A 13110-nucleotide genomic window follows, 5' to 3' on the forward strand; every position below is an offset into this window, starting at 1 on the left:
CCCTTTTCTCCACTGTGCACTTTCCCAGATGCAGTTGGTAAAATGTTACCCACCTTTTGAGATACATTTGAAATTAGAGCCATGTCTGTGAAGTATATATGATCTCACCTTCCAAAAAAGCCCATAGCCCTTGCCTCTTTTATGGACCTTACCTCACTGTTCCCCTCCCATCTCCTATCCTTTGGAAAAGGCAGACAGATCCTGACTTTGGATTCGTGGAGTTTAACTGCCACCTTTGGGCTCTGGATCAGTCAGATCCCTTTTACTTGCCAGTGACAGGAACCCCAACTCAAACTGGTGGAAATAATGAAGGGAATTTATTAGTATCAAAAGTCTGGGGATGTTTGTAGTTAGGCATGGCCGATCCAGGGGCCCAAGTATTGTCACCAGATCTCTCTCCCTCTCTCCCATTTCCTCGGTGTGGGTTTCCTTCCCAGCAAAACTCTCTACAACACAGACCCCGGCATCTCCAGACCAACATTATTCTTAAGCCATGATCCCGGGGAGAGAGTTTCTCCGTCCTGCTGTTCCAGAAGACACCTGAATTGACTCATTGGGTTGAATTGGGTCTAGAGCCAAAAACTGGTTAGTGGAAGTGAAACCCAGTGACTGGCCACGCTGGCATCAAGTGCTGCAACCTGAGGGAGGACTGAGGCCAGCCCTATCCAAACCACGTGGGCTCCCAACAGGGAAGAGTGGTTCCTCAACAGGAAGTAGAAGAGCACACAGAGATGCTGCACAGTTGGAGACAGCAGATGCCCACCACTGGTTCAGAGCACCCAGGGGAGGGCCCAGCCCCTGGAAATGCCCCATATCCTCCCATTTTTATACTCGACCCATCCTTTAATACCCAACCCATGTCCATCAGCTCTGTGATGCCTCCCCATCTGCTCTAGGTGCCCAGAGTCTGCACCACTTACCCAAGTGCAGACCTTTATGACGCCTTATCAAGATCTTTATATTTTCATTTGTTAAAGCCTCATTGAGCAACATGATTATAGGCCCACTGGGACCAGGGATGTGACCATCCTTGTATTTCCCCCTCCTATCCTAATACAGCCCTGGGTGCCTGGATAGTGCTACAGTGAACCATGCATGGATTACAGATCATATCCAGGTCTGAAAACTGACTGGGTCCCTTACCACCCCTGTGACCTTGGGAGTCCCCGGACCTCTCTGCACCTTAGTTTCCACATCTAGAAGTTAGGGCTATGAAAACATCTATTTTACAGAACCATCCTATCTAATAAAGAGGGAATATGCTAATTGACCCTCACACTGTCGCAAAGATGGAGGTGCCCACAGCCAATAAGGAGGGAATATGCTAATTGCCCCACCCTCAAGGGCAATGCCCACAGCCAATAGGAGGGAATATGTTAATTGACTGCCCCACCCTCAAAGATGGCAATGCCCACAGCCAATAAGAAGGGAATATGCTAATTGCTGCTCTGCCCTCAAAGATGGCTGTGCCCACAGACAATAAGGAGGGAATATGCTAATTGACTGCCACACCCTCAAAGATGGTGGCGCCCACAGCCTCAAAATGGTGGTGCCCATCCCCTCAGCCCCACCAGGGTGGCAGGCATGTGGCAAGGCTGGGCCCTCCCCCAGGTGGGCCCGGTCACTCCACCTGCCTGCCTCCAGGGTCCCCCAGTCCCCTCAGCTCACCAGCTAAATCTTGACTCCCCCAAGATTTAACTACAGTTGGCTATTTGCACCGGTGTATTCAACCAACCATGAATTGAAAACAATATTTTTAGAGATAGGCTTGGGGAAAGGGAGAGGAAGTGGGAGTTAGTGTTTAATGGGCACAGAATTTCAGTTTGGGAAGATGTAAAATTTTAAAAATAAATAGTGGTGATGGTGACACAACATTGTGAATGTAATTAATGCTACTGAGTTTTACACTAAAAAATGGTTAAAATAGAAAATTTTATTCTCTCTATTACCATAATAAAAAAATTAAGTTAAGAAAAAAATAATTTTTAATCCTCATTTGGGAAAATGCAGTTGAGAATATGAAAATACTGTTTTCTGTCAGGTTGACCCTGGATGTGAAACCTGCAGATTTCAAAGGGCTGACTATCTATTGAAAAAAATTCTGAGTATAGGTCGACCCACACAGTTCAAACCATATTGTTCAGGGTGAACTGTACAGGATTGAGTATTTATTTAGTTACAACTGAGGTAAGAAACAGGCGTTGGCCTTCCTTATTTCTGTGATACTGTGGTCGCCAGGCTGTCCTTTGCCTCCTTAATCATTTGTTTTGTTTTCCTTGGCCAGCTTCTCTTATTTTTTTCTCTACCTTTTAAACGATGTGCGTGTGCAGGGCAGCAGAGTGGAGTGGTCAAGAGCTCAGACAGGCTCTGGTCCTCGGTTGCCTCCATGTGGGTTACAGTTATACCAGTTGCTGGAGAATAACCTCAGGCAAGTTAGTTAACCTCTGAGCGGCCCAGTTCCTCACCTGTAAAGTGAGAAATCACAATAGTATTTACCCCATGCTGCTGGACTGAATGAGTTGATTTGTGTAAAGCACTTAGAATAGGACTTGGTAGGGAGCAAATGCAATAGAAACATTAACTATTACTCCTATTTTAATGTTCCAAACTGAAATACGTTATCCTTCAGCATCAGGTTGAGCCAGTTCTTTAAACTTCTATTCTTTCACTCCTCTCCTAATTTTTAAATTTAGTCCCTCATAGTTTCAAGTATGGATTACTCCCACACCTTTCTAAATGATCTCCCCTCCCTGTCTTGCCTTCTGATCTATCCTTCACACAAAAAGCTAATCATATCTCTCCCCTCATTTGTCTTTGAGTGGCATCCCATAGCGATGAGGACACAGAGTCCAAACTCTAGGGCATTACATGCAAATGATTTTCCTTGCTTACTTCTTTAGCCTCATCCCTACCCACTGTTATTTTCACCAGTTTTTAATGAATCCTTCCAGGGATATGCTGTACATAAACAAGCTTATATCCTCTCTTCTTCATACATATGATGCCCATTGCTACTACACAGTTTTGCACCTTACTTTTGTCACTTATTATCCTACAAATTGTTCCTTATAGATTGACCTCATTCTTTTAAAGGCAGAGCCTGCACTCCTAGCCCCTACTCTATTCTGCCCCAGTGAATGACAGCCGAGTGATTTTTGGCTCTAACTGATGCTCGACAAATAGTTGAAGAGTTGAACACATTATGTTAAAACTGCACCCAGGTGGCTGGACTCCCGTGTTCTGATAACTGGAGGAAACAGGATGCTCCATATTCAGTTTGGGGTCCTGTGTAATCCGGGTGGTTCTGTCCTCTCCTTACACGTCTCTGAAGTTCTTCTTGCCTCCTGCGTTAATTTTGACATAGTCCAATTTATCAATTTTTCCTTCTATAATATATGCTTTTTTGGGTACTAAGAATTCTTTGTATATACTATGGTCATAAGATTTTCCTCCTGTGTTTTCTTTTAGACATTTTTAGTGTAGCATTTACAAATTAAGCCAATGATCAATTTTAAGTTAAATTTTGTTTATAGTGTAAGTCAATGTGTAAGGTTTATTTTCTTCCTAGGATAGTCAATTGTGCTAGAAACATTTGTTGAAAATCTTTTCTGCATTGATTACTTTGGCATTTTTGCCCAAAATTAATTGACCATATATGAGTAGGTCTATTTCTGGGCTCTTTACTCTGTTCCATTGACCTCGGCGCCTATCCTATTAATAGCATACTGTCTTTATTATTGTAGCTTTATGGTAAATGTTAAAATAGTGTCATTTTTACACTATTTTAGGGTGTAGTGTAGGATGTGGTCTAAGTCCTTCAACTTTGGTCTTCTTTTTTACAGTTTTTTTTGTGTGGCTATTTTAAGTCCCTAACATTTACATATAACTTTTATTGTCAGTTTGTCAATTTCTATTAAGAAAAAACGCGGTGACATTATGATTGAGATTATATTGAATACCTGAGTCTTAACAATACTGAGTCTTTCAGTCCATAAAAATTGTATACATCCTTATTTATTTAGGTCTTTAATTTTTTCTGTGATTATTTTATCATTTTCAGTGTGGAGATTTCAAATATGCTTTGCTTAAATTTATCCATAAGTGTTTTATGTCTTTTGATGTTATTATAAATGGTATTTGTGGTAGCCAGTCTCCAAATTGGCTCCCAGTGATCCTTCCCTTCTGATATTAATGCCTTCATATAATACCTGACCCCCTTCTCCAACCCCCATACACACATTGTACCAGAGTTGGTCCGGGTGACCAATAGAATATGGCATAAGTCGAATGCCATGTCTGAGATTGGTAATAAAAGGCATCATGGCTTCTTCTTTGCTCTCTGTGCATTGCTTGCTCTGGAAGGCCTGGGAACCTCTCTGTTGGAAAGTCCAATGTGGTGAAGAACAGAGACCTCCTAAAGGAGGAACTGAGGCCTCCACCAGCAAGTCGAGAATGAGTGCGTGATCTTGGAAATGGATCCTCCAGCTCAGGTCAGACCTTCGGATGACAGCAGCCTGAGCTGACATCTTGACTGCAACATCCTGAGAGACCCTGAGCTGAAGGACCGCCCAGTGAAGCTGCTTCCAGATTCCCAACTCTCAGAAATTGTGTGAGATAATAAATGTTTGTTGTTTTAAACTGGTAGTTTGTTATATAGCAATTGAGAACTAATACAGTATTGTGTTTTTTAAATTGATGGTATTTATCTTATTTCAATTTCCAATTCTTCAATATCCAAATAGCATAGAGAAATTCTCTTAAAAAAATAAAGATCTTGTGTCCTGTGTCCTTGCTAAAATCAGCTCTTTTTGCAGATATTTTAGGGTTTTCTATATAGGTAATCATGTCATCTTTGACAAAGATAGTTTTACTTATTTTCCCACAAATCTGGATGCCTTTTATTTAATCTACTGCCTTTTTAAACTAGCTGGAACTTTCAGTATTATGTTGCATAAAATGGTGAGGGCAGATATTCTTGCCTTGTTCTTGATCTTAGGGAAAACCATTCAGTCTTTCATTATAAGTATGATGTTAGTTGTAGTTTTTCCATAGATGTTCTATATTGGGTTGAGGAAGTTTTCTTCTGTTCTTAAGAAATTTTCCCAATTCCTGTCATCAATATTAGATGTAGTTTTATTATAATAACAGATAGTTGTTATAGTGAGACCTACACATATATATTTAAATTCATATAGAATGATATTTACATGTTTAAATTACATCTTGAAATCAGATGATGAAGTATAGCTTAAGTTTTAAAGTAAAGAGAAGAAAAATACACAGGAAAAAAATAGAATTAACAATAAAAATATCACTATCTGGTCTTGATACAACATGTAGAAACTTTTTGTCAGAAAGCTACATTTTAATCTGATTATCCAAACCAATAAAATATGGATGGCTCAATGCCATTTTGCCAGCAACTTGTTTGGCTGGATCATAAGCTAACATTTTTGAAAGCAAACCTAAGGTATTTTCAACCAAGTTTTTCAATGGGATGCTAGGTTTCCTGGTTTCAACTTGGGAAACGCATTCTTATAGTCCTGTGAAGATTCTACTTCTGGCACACTTTATTTTTGGTGGTGCCCCAAAACTTTGAAAATCCCGAAGAGTTGATTAATTTCTGAATCCCCAGATGGCTTATTGTTGCTAATTCTGCAGGTATGGTTTCTGTCTTCCAGAGGTCAGCTAGCTTAGTTGTGAGCTGACCAAGCAGTACTTCTGGAGATCTGTAGTATACCAGAGTGCCGCTACCTCACGCATGTTTCCTCTGATTGGTATTCCAAAACCTCTGAAAGGCCCAAACCAGCTGGTTTACTAGTCATTGTTCCTTTGTTATCAGTGGACTTTGAGGTTTTAAGTCTCTGTAAGAGCTCTTCTAGAGTGACAGAACACAACCTCTTGCGTGGTTTTGTATGTTTCTCTCTCTCTCTCCCCCCCCCCCGCCTCTAAAATCAATAAGCGTACCCTTGAGTAAGGTTTAGAAAGATAGAAAAAAGATGTGCTTATGAACAAGTGAAGAATCCACAAACTGACCAGAAGAGATAGAGTCCAAGTATTTCTGGAGATCCAAGGTATTCAAAGATGAGATATAACCTAGAGTCCTTCATAAGCACATATTTTTTTTTCTTTCTAATCCTCACTCAAGGATAATGCTTATTGACTTTAGAGACAGGAAGGGGCGGGGGCAGAGAAAGGGAGAGAGACAGAGAGAGAAACATTGATGTGAGAGAGAACATCAACTGGTTGCCTTCCATATGTGCACTGCCCGGGGATCAAACCTGCAACCTTTTGGTATATGGGACAATGCTCCAACAAACTGAGCCACACTGGCCAGGGCTATAAGCACCTCTTGAAGACTGTATTTGAATGACAAAGTTCTTTTAATAGAGAAATTCCTAGAATTACAGTACTAGAAATCTCTTCCTCTTTACTTTCTCATCTGATTTTCATCATGGCTACCACTTGACCTGTTGTTTTGTGTCTACCATGATGCATAACTCCATAGGTACTTTCTCCAATTTTCTCTGTTTTGATGTAATATTCCATAGTTATTCAGTAGGTATGGTAGATCCCAGCTTATTATTCTGTGATGGTGGGGGTGGGTGTGGTGGTTGAGGGGGTGGTGAAGACAATAGTGACTGACATCATGTCTGTGCTGCTCTTTCTTAAACTTCTGAGAACCCTGAGAATTTTTACTATGAATTGTTTTCTAATAATCTTTCGGAATCTATTGAGATAATTGTATTTTTTCTTTTTTTGTTGAGTTAATATGGTGAATCCCATGGTTGGTATTTTAATGTTAAACCAGCTTTGCATTTCTGAAAAAACATCCATTTAGTCATTGCATATAAATTGTTTTTGAAAATACTCAATGAATACTTTGTTCTATTATTTCAGGCACATTTTCATTTTATGCATCTGAGAGAGGCCAGGAGATGCTGCTCCCGATTGGCTGCTGCATGGGAGAACAGAAGCCCTTGGTGCCTGAAATGTGCACAGTTAGGCTTTTGTAACCCTCTCAGATCCTTGGGAGATGTACCCATACTGAGCAGAGAGAGAAGAAGGGAGAGAGAAAGTGATTTGCTGTTCCACTTTTTATACATTCACTGGTTGGTTCTTGTAGGTGCCTTGGCTGAGGATCAAACCCACAACCTTGATGTATCAGGACGATGCTCTAACCAACTGTGCTTCCCAGCCAAGGCCAGAATCTTGATAAATTGTGGATAATTTTCTGCTACCTTGAATCAATATATTTATTTGAATCAAATATTTGTTCAACTTTAGTTTGGAGGAGAACCTGAAAACTGGGATAGTGAGTGGAAGAATGGAGAAGGAGGACTGCTGGTAGAAACCTCAAAATAGGGAGACTATTTAGACACTGGCTCCCCTAAAATGACAAATATTCCTTGTTGAAAGCCACATCTCTAGGATCATCTTGCAATATTTCTTCAACCACACACTCTCCTTTTCCAGAGAAGAGTCTTAAAAATACATCTGCCGTTCCCTCCCTGCCCCCCTTAAGTTTCCAATGGTACACCTTTCCTGATGTGCCAGTGCACCAGCAGCTGTGTGGGAGACCCACCCCTCACTCTGGCCTGACTATTTCTTCTTTGTGCTTTGAGCTCAGTAGAAGTTTAATCAGTATCCCTGAGAGCTCAGTGTCCCTTTCTTTGGGAATCCAAGAAGATGGGTATGAGATAGCATGAAAATTTAATTTTACTCAAGAGCATTAAGACCAGGAGAAACCCTTCTTTGCTGGCCTTGAAGGCTGGAGTCAGTGTGTATATGATGTGAGTAGGGAAATAGAGACATGGGATTCTGAAAAGGAAACTTTCAGTGGATGAGATAATTGGAAAGAGTCTGAGTAGCCCCACTGAGTCCCAAACAGTTGCCAACTTCTCAAGGTTAATACCCAGAAAAGGGCTAGACCCTCTTGGCTTTCTCCTGCACCCAGTCAGCTATGGATTCTGGAATAGTTGAAAATAGCTGGTGAGCAGAGTAGAGCAATGCAGCCTCTACTTCTCTCTCCTCTATGCCATGTAAAAAAATTTCTTTCCCCTATCCCTCTCCAATCTAGACTGGGACAATCAGATGATAAAAGAGTTCTACTTTAAAACAAGTGCACACAGGTATTTATAGTAAGGAATTGGACTGAATGAACCAGCTACTAAAAATAGAGGGGTTGATATAATCCAGTCAGGAAGATTGCGGCCCAATGCATTTAGGGATAAAATAAAATAAATTCAGATCTAATATTTAGAAAACATATCCCAGGCTGGGATGGTAGACCTCTCATGAGAAATGCTATAGATCTTTCCAAAGTGGCAGCAAAGTGGGGATGGGCTTTGCAGGCAAAACACTTAACTCTTAGTCAGAACATCAGAAGATCTTTTATTTATTTATTTATTATTTTTTACTAGAGGCCTGGTGCATGAAATTCGTGCAAAGGGGGGAGGTGTGTGTGTGTGTCCCTTAGCCCTGCCTGCACCCTCTCCAATCTGGGACCCCTTGAGGGATATCCGAGTCGGACATACCTCTCACAATCCGGGACTGCTGGCTTGTAACCGCTTGCCTATCTGCCTGCCTGATCACCCCTAACCAATCCCCTGCTGGCCGGATTGACACCTAAATGCTCCCCTCATGGCCCAATTTCCCCCAACTGCCCTCCCCTGCTGGCCTGATGGCCCCCAACTCCCCTCCCCTAATGGCCTGGTTGCCCCCAACTGCCCTCCCCTGCTGGCCTGATCTCGCCCCCAACTGCCCTCCCCTGCTGGCTTGATCTCTCCCCCAACTGCCCTCCCATGCAGGCCTTATCTTGTTCCCAACTGCCCTCCCCTGCTGGCCTGGTCACACCCAACTGCCCTCCCCTGCAGGCCTGGTCACCCCAGCTTCCCTCCCCTGCAGGCCTGGTCACCCCCAACTGTCCTCCCCTGCTGGCCTGATTGCCCACAACTGCTCTCCCCTGCTGGCCATCTTGTGGTGACCATCTTGTGGTAGCCATCTGCCGGGAGCCGGTCCATCCTTGCTGTTTCAAAGGACCTGGCATATATGGCATACTGTTCTTAATATGATTGCTCACCTTCTTGGCACTATGTGTTTTAACCAAGGTCTCTGAGAAAGGTTGTTTCCCCAGGTAGGGATTTTCCCCTGAAGTTAGGGAGGGAATAAAACCCCTCAACTAAGTGCCAGGCGGGTAATTAATCACTTTAACTACGAACAATCATGCTTAAGCTACATAATCTTTACTCCCTGGAATGGAGATAAGAAACGCCCTAACCTTTGTAATAGAGATTGATAGGATTGAATCAACTGGTATAAATACAGATGTAACAAGACAGCAAGAGTCAGAACTTAGAATACAGAGCTTAGAACACAGAACTAAGAAGACAGAACCTACACAGAACCTACAGACAGAAGAACTTCGCTGGAGAGAACATGGCAAAAGATCCTGGACTGAACCTGACTACAGAAATTGGCAAGAGAACCTGACTAGAACCTGGTGACTGAACCTGGCTGGAGAACCTGGACAGAACCTGGCTGGAGAACCTAGCGAGGGAACATGGCTACAGAACCTGGCTGGGGAACCTAGCAAGAGAACATGGACACAGAACCTGGCTGGAGATCCTAACCAGAACCTCACTGGAGATCCTGACCAGAACGTGGCTAGAGAACCTTGCTATGATGATCATCTGAACGCCCTCTCCGTGTCATTCCTTCTTCACTAACTCTGTCCACACCTTTGGGGACCCCTGGACCTGCTGGGGTTGGACCCCGGCAGCCATCTTGTGATGACTTTGCATGACGCCACCTAGGCTTTTATTATATAGGATTTTTAAAATTGACTATTAGAGAGAGAAGAAGGGAGAGGGAGAGGAGAGATTCTGTATGCCCCTTACTGGGGATGGAGCCGATAAACCGGGCATATGCCCTGACTGGAAATCAAACTGACAACATTCTGGTGCACGGGATGATGCCCAACCAACAGCCATACCACCAGGACACATCAGAAGGTCTTTTAAAGTCTGTTCTAATTTTCCTCCAGAAAAATTGGTCTAAGTCCCCTAAGCTTTGCACTACATCAATGTCAGTAAAGTTACTGAGCCTTTATGGAAGGTTTGGGGCTCTAACTTACATTTGAGAAATACTGACTCTCTGTCAAATTTTATGGTTTATGCTCATTTAATTTTCCCTAGTGCGTAAGTTCTTTGAATGAATGAACCAATGCACACCATTTAGAGAGCACTTGCTGAGTGCCATGCTGCATGCTAGGCCTGTCACATGCTGTCTTATTTAGGCCTCACCATAACCTTAGCATGTGCTCTCCATTTTGCTGATTTACAAACTGAGACTCAGCTAGGATTTTCCAAAGCTGTGTTGCTTATGAATAGAAGGTGACATTTGAACTCATATCTAGCATTGGGGTGGACACTAATATTTCTGTAATCCTCTTGGCATTTTATTCTGGGTTGTGCACTTCTAGGCCCTCAGTCAGTGTTTATGATGAAGGTTTTCTTGACTGCTTCTCTCCTAGTATTTTTTCCTCCTTTGAGTTCAACAGTGTAATTATACTGTTAATCTTCATGTCTTCTTTATTTTATCTTATTATCATCCATTATATCAGTTGGGACTGTGCTAAGTTGCAAGGAGAAAACCTAGACCAATGTGGTGGTTTAAAAAAATGGTTGTAGCCGTGGCTGGTGTGGCTAAGTGATTAGAGTGTTGGCCTGTACACTGAAGGGTCATGAGTTCATACCTGGGTTGCAGGTTTGATCTCCAGCCCTGGTCAGAGCCTGTGTGGGAGGCAACCAATGGATGTGTCTCTCTCACATTGATGCTTCTATCTCTCTCTGTCCCTCTCTCTCTTCCACTCTGAAAAATCAATGGAAAAATATCCTGGGGTGAGGATTAACAACAACAACAACAACAACAACAACAATGGCTGTAAACTCTTTGATATTCCTCCCATGAGAGTTGGGGGTCTGTGTCACATCTCCTTGAATCTGGTGACTGTTTTTTATCAACTGAGTAGTGCAGAAATGACATTGCATGACTCCAGCATGAGGCACAGTCATAAAGAGTTTTGCAACTTTGACTTCAGGTTCTCAGGATGCTCATTCTCTCAGGATGCTTGCTCTTGGAATGCAGCCACTGTGCTGTGAAAAGCTCAGGCCATATCAAGGGACCACCTGTGTAGGGATTCTGGTCAACAGTCTCATCGAGTCCAGTCTGTGGTCCTACCAGTTCAGGTATGAGACACATGAGTGGAGAAGCCATCCTGGAAGTGGATTCTTCAGGCCCAGCTGTTCTTGTTCTTGGTGTTTGAGTCACTTCCAGTGGCCTGGGTGTCCTCAGTGAAGGCCTTGGGCATCAAGGAGTAGAGACATGCTTTTGCTTCATAGTTTTGGCATAAATGCTGTAGCTCTAGGCACTGAGTCAGCATTCAAGTTAGGAAGAAGCACAGACAGGCAGAGCCATCTATATGGCTTTATTAGGAAAGCAAAGCTTGCCCAGAAATCCCCAGGTCTTCACTTGTGTCTCATTAGCTAGAATTTGTCACATGCCATCTCTAATGAGAATTTTAGGCTGGGAAAATGAATATTTACCTGGCATATTGCTGTCCTAAATACAACTTGGATTTGCTTAGCAAGAACACAGGAGAACATGAACACCATGTGGGTAAGGCAGTGATGGTGAACCTTTTGAGCTCAGCATGTCAGCATTTTGAAAAACCCTAACTTAACTCTGGTGCTGTGTCACATATAGAAATTTTTTGATATTTGCAACCATAGTAAAACAAAGACTTATATTTTTGATATTTATTTTATATATTTACATGCCATTTAACAAAGAAAAATCAAACAAAAAAATGAGTTCGCCATCATTGGGGTAAGGCCATTGTCATAGGTTCGCCATCACTGGGGTAAGGCCATTGTCCACTACATGCCTCGGTTGTTTTACATGTTTGTTTTTTTTCCTGGTTGGCTCAATTAGATGGCGAAAACAGAGATAAGGTCCGTTAATTCTCTGCAATGCTTCTTAGCTTCCAATAGAGCACCGAAAAGGCCATGTATTCACTTCTTGATGACGGAGAAGAATGTGGATGCCATTTTCCATAGTAGAGGTCTTCGATGTTTTTACTTTGCCTACCCCTTGAAAGGATTTTTGAGAGACAGTACATTTTTATATTTATTTATTTATTTATTTATTTATTTATTTATTTATTATATTTTATTGATTTTTTACAGAGAGAAAGGGAGAGGGATAGAGAGTAAGAAACATCGATGAGAGAGAAACATTGATCAGCTGCCTCCTGCACACCCCCCACTGGGGATGTGCCCACAGTGAAGGTACATGCCCTTGACTGGAATCGAACCTGGGACCTTTCAGTCCATAGGCCGACACTCTATCCACTGAGCCAAACCAGTCAGGGCACCCTTGCACATTTTTAAAGTTGCTACTTGCAGTTTTCATTATAACTTTACAAAGAATATAATTTTTGGCCTATTGTGAATACTGACATAAAAAATAAACTTTTACATTGCTTTTTAAAAAGTTCCCAATGAAATTTAAACATGATAGTGATTTGATATTATTACCTTTTGTTTAAAACTACAAAAATAAGCTTTGCTTTAGTGGTCAGAATTTTTACACCATTATTTTTCTCCTTGAACTTATATTTTTATTCCACCTTCCCCACAGAAATTTATCCTAATGCAATATATTTTTATGCTTGAAAGTTTTTTTTATTGATTTCTGTATCATACTTTTCTGCAACAAAAACGGAAATAGCATTTTAAAACATTCACATGACTAAAAGGGTTTAAGTATTGAAACATTTCTTCTGGATTGAATTATCATTAAAATTATTATTACTATACAGTTGAGAAAAACAACATAAATATATTATACATTTTGACATATAATGATTAAACATAGAAGTTAAATTCATTGGAAATGCATCTACTAGGAGATGGATGGGATTTTAAAAAAATTAGTTCATAAATCTGTAGGTGAATATCCCTTATTGCTAGAATGAGACTAAGTTTGGCATCAATTGCGAGCCTATTTTTTGTTTATTAAGACGTAAGGGCTGACAAATGTTAGTTA

At 41.5% G+C, this 13110-nt stretch overlaps 1 pseudogene; it reads right to left on the reverse strand.

The window, feature by feature from the left end:
* Positions 1–5358: 5358 nt before the first annotated feature.
* Positions 5359–6549, reverse strand: LOC118649050 (annotated as a pseudogene).
* Between the last annotated feature and the right edge of the window lie 6561 nt (positions 6550–13110).

Source organism: Myotis myotis, unplaced genomic scaffold (genome assembly GCF_014108235.1).
Source record: "Myotis myotis isolate mMyoMyo1 unplaced genomic scaffold, mMyoMyo1.p scaffold_m19_p_1, whole genome shotgun sequence".
Classification (NCBI taxonomy): Eukaryota; Metazoa; Chordata; class Mammalia; order Chiroptera; family Vespertilionidae; genus Myotis; species Myotis myotis.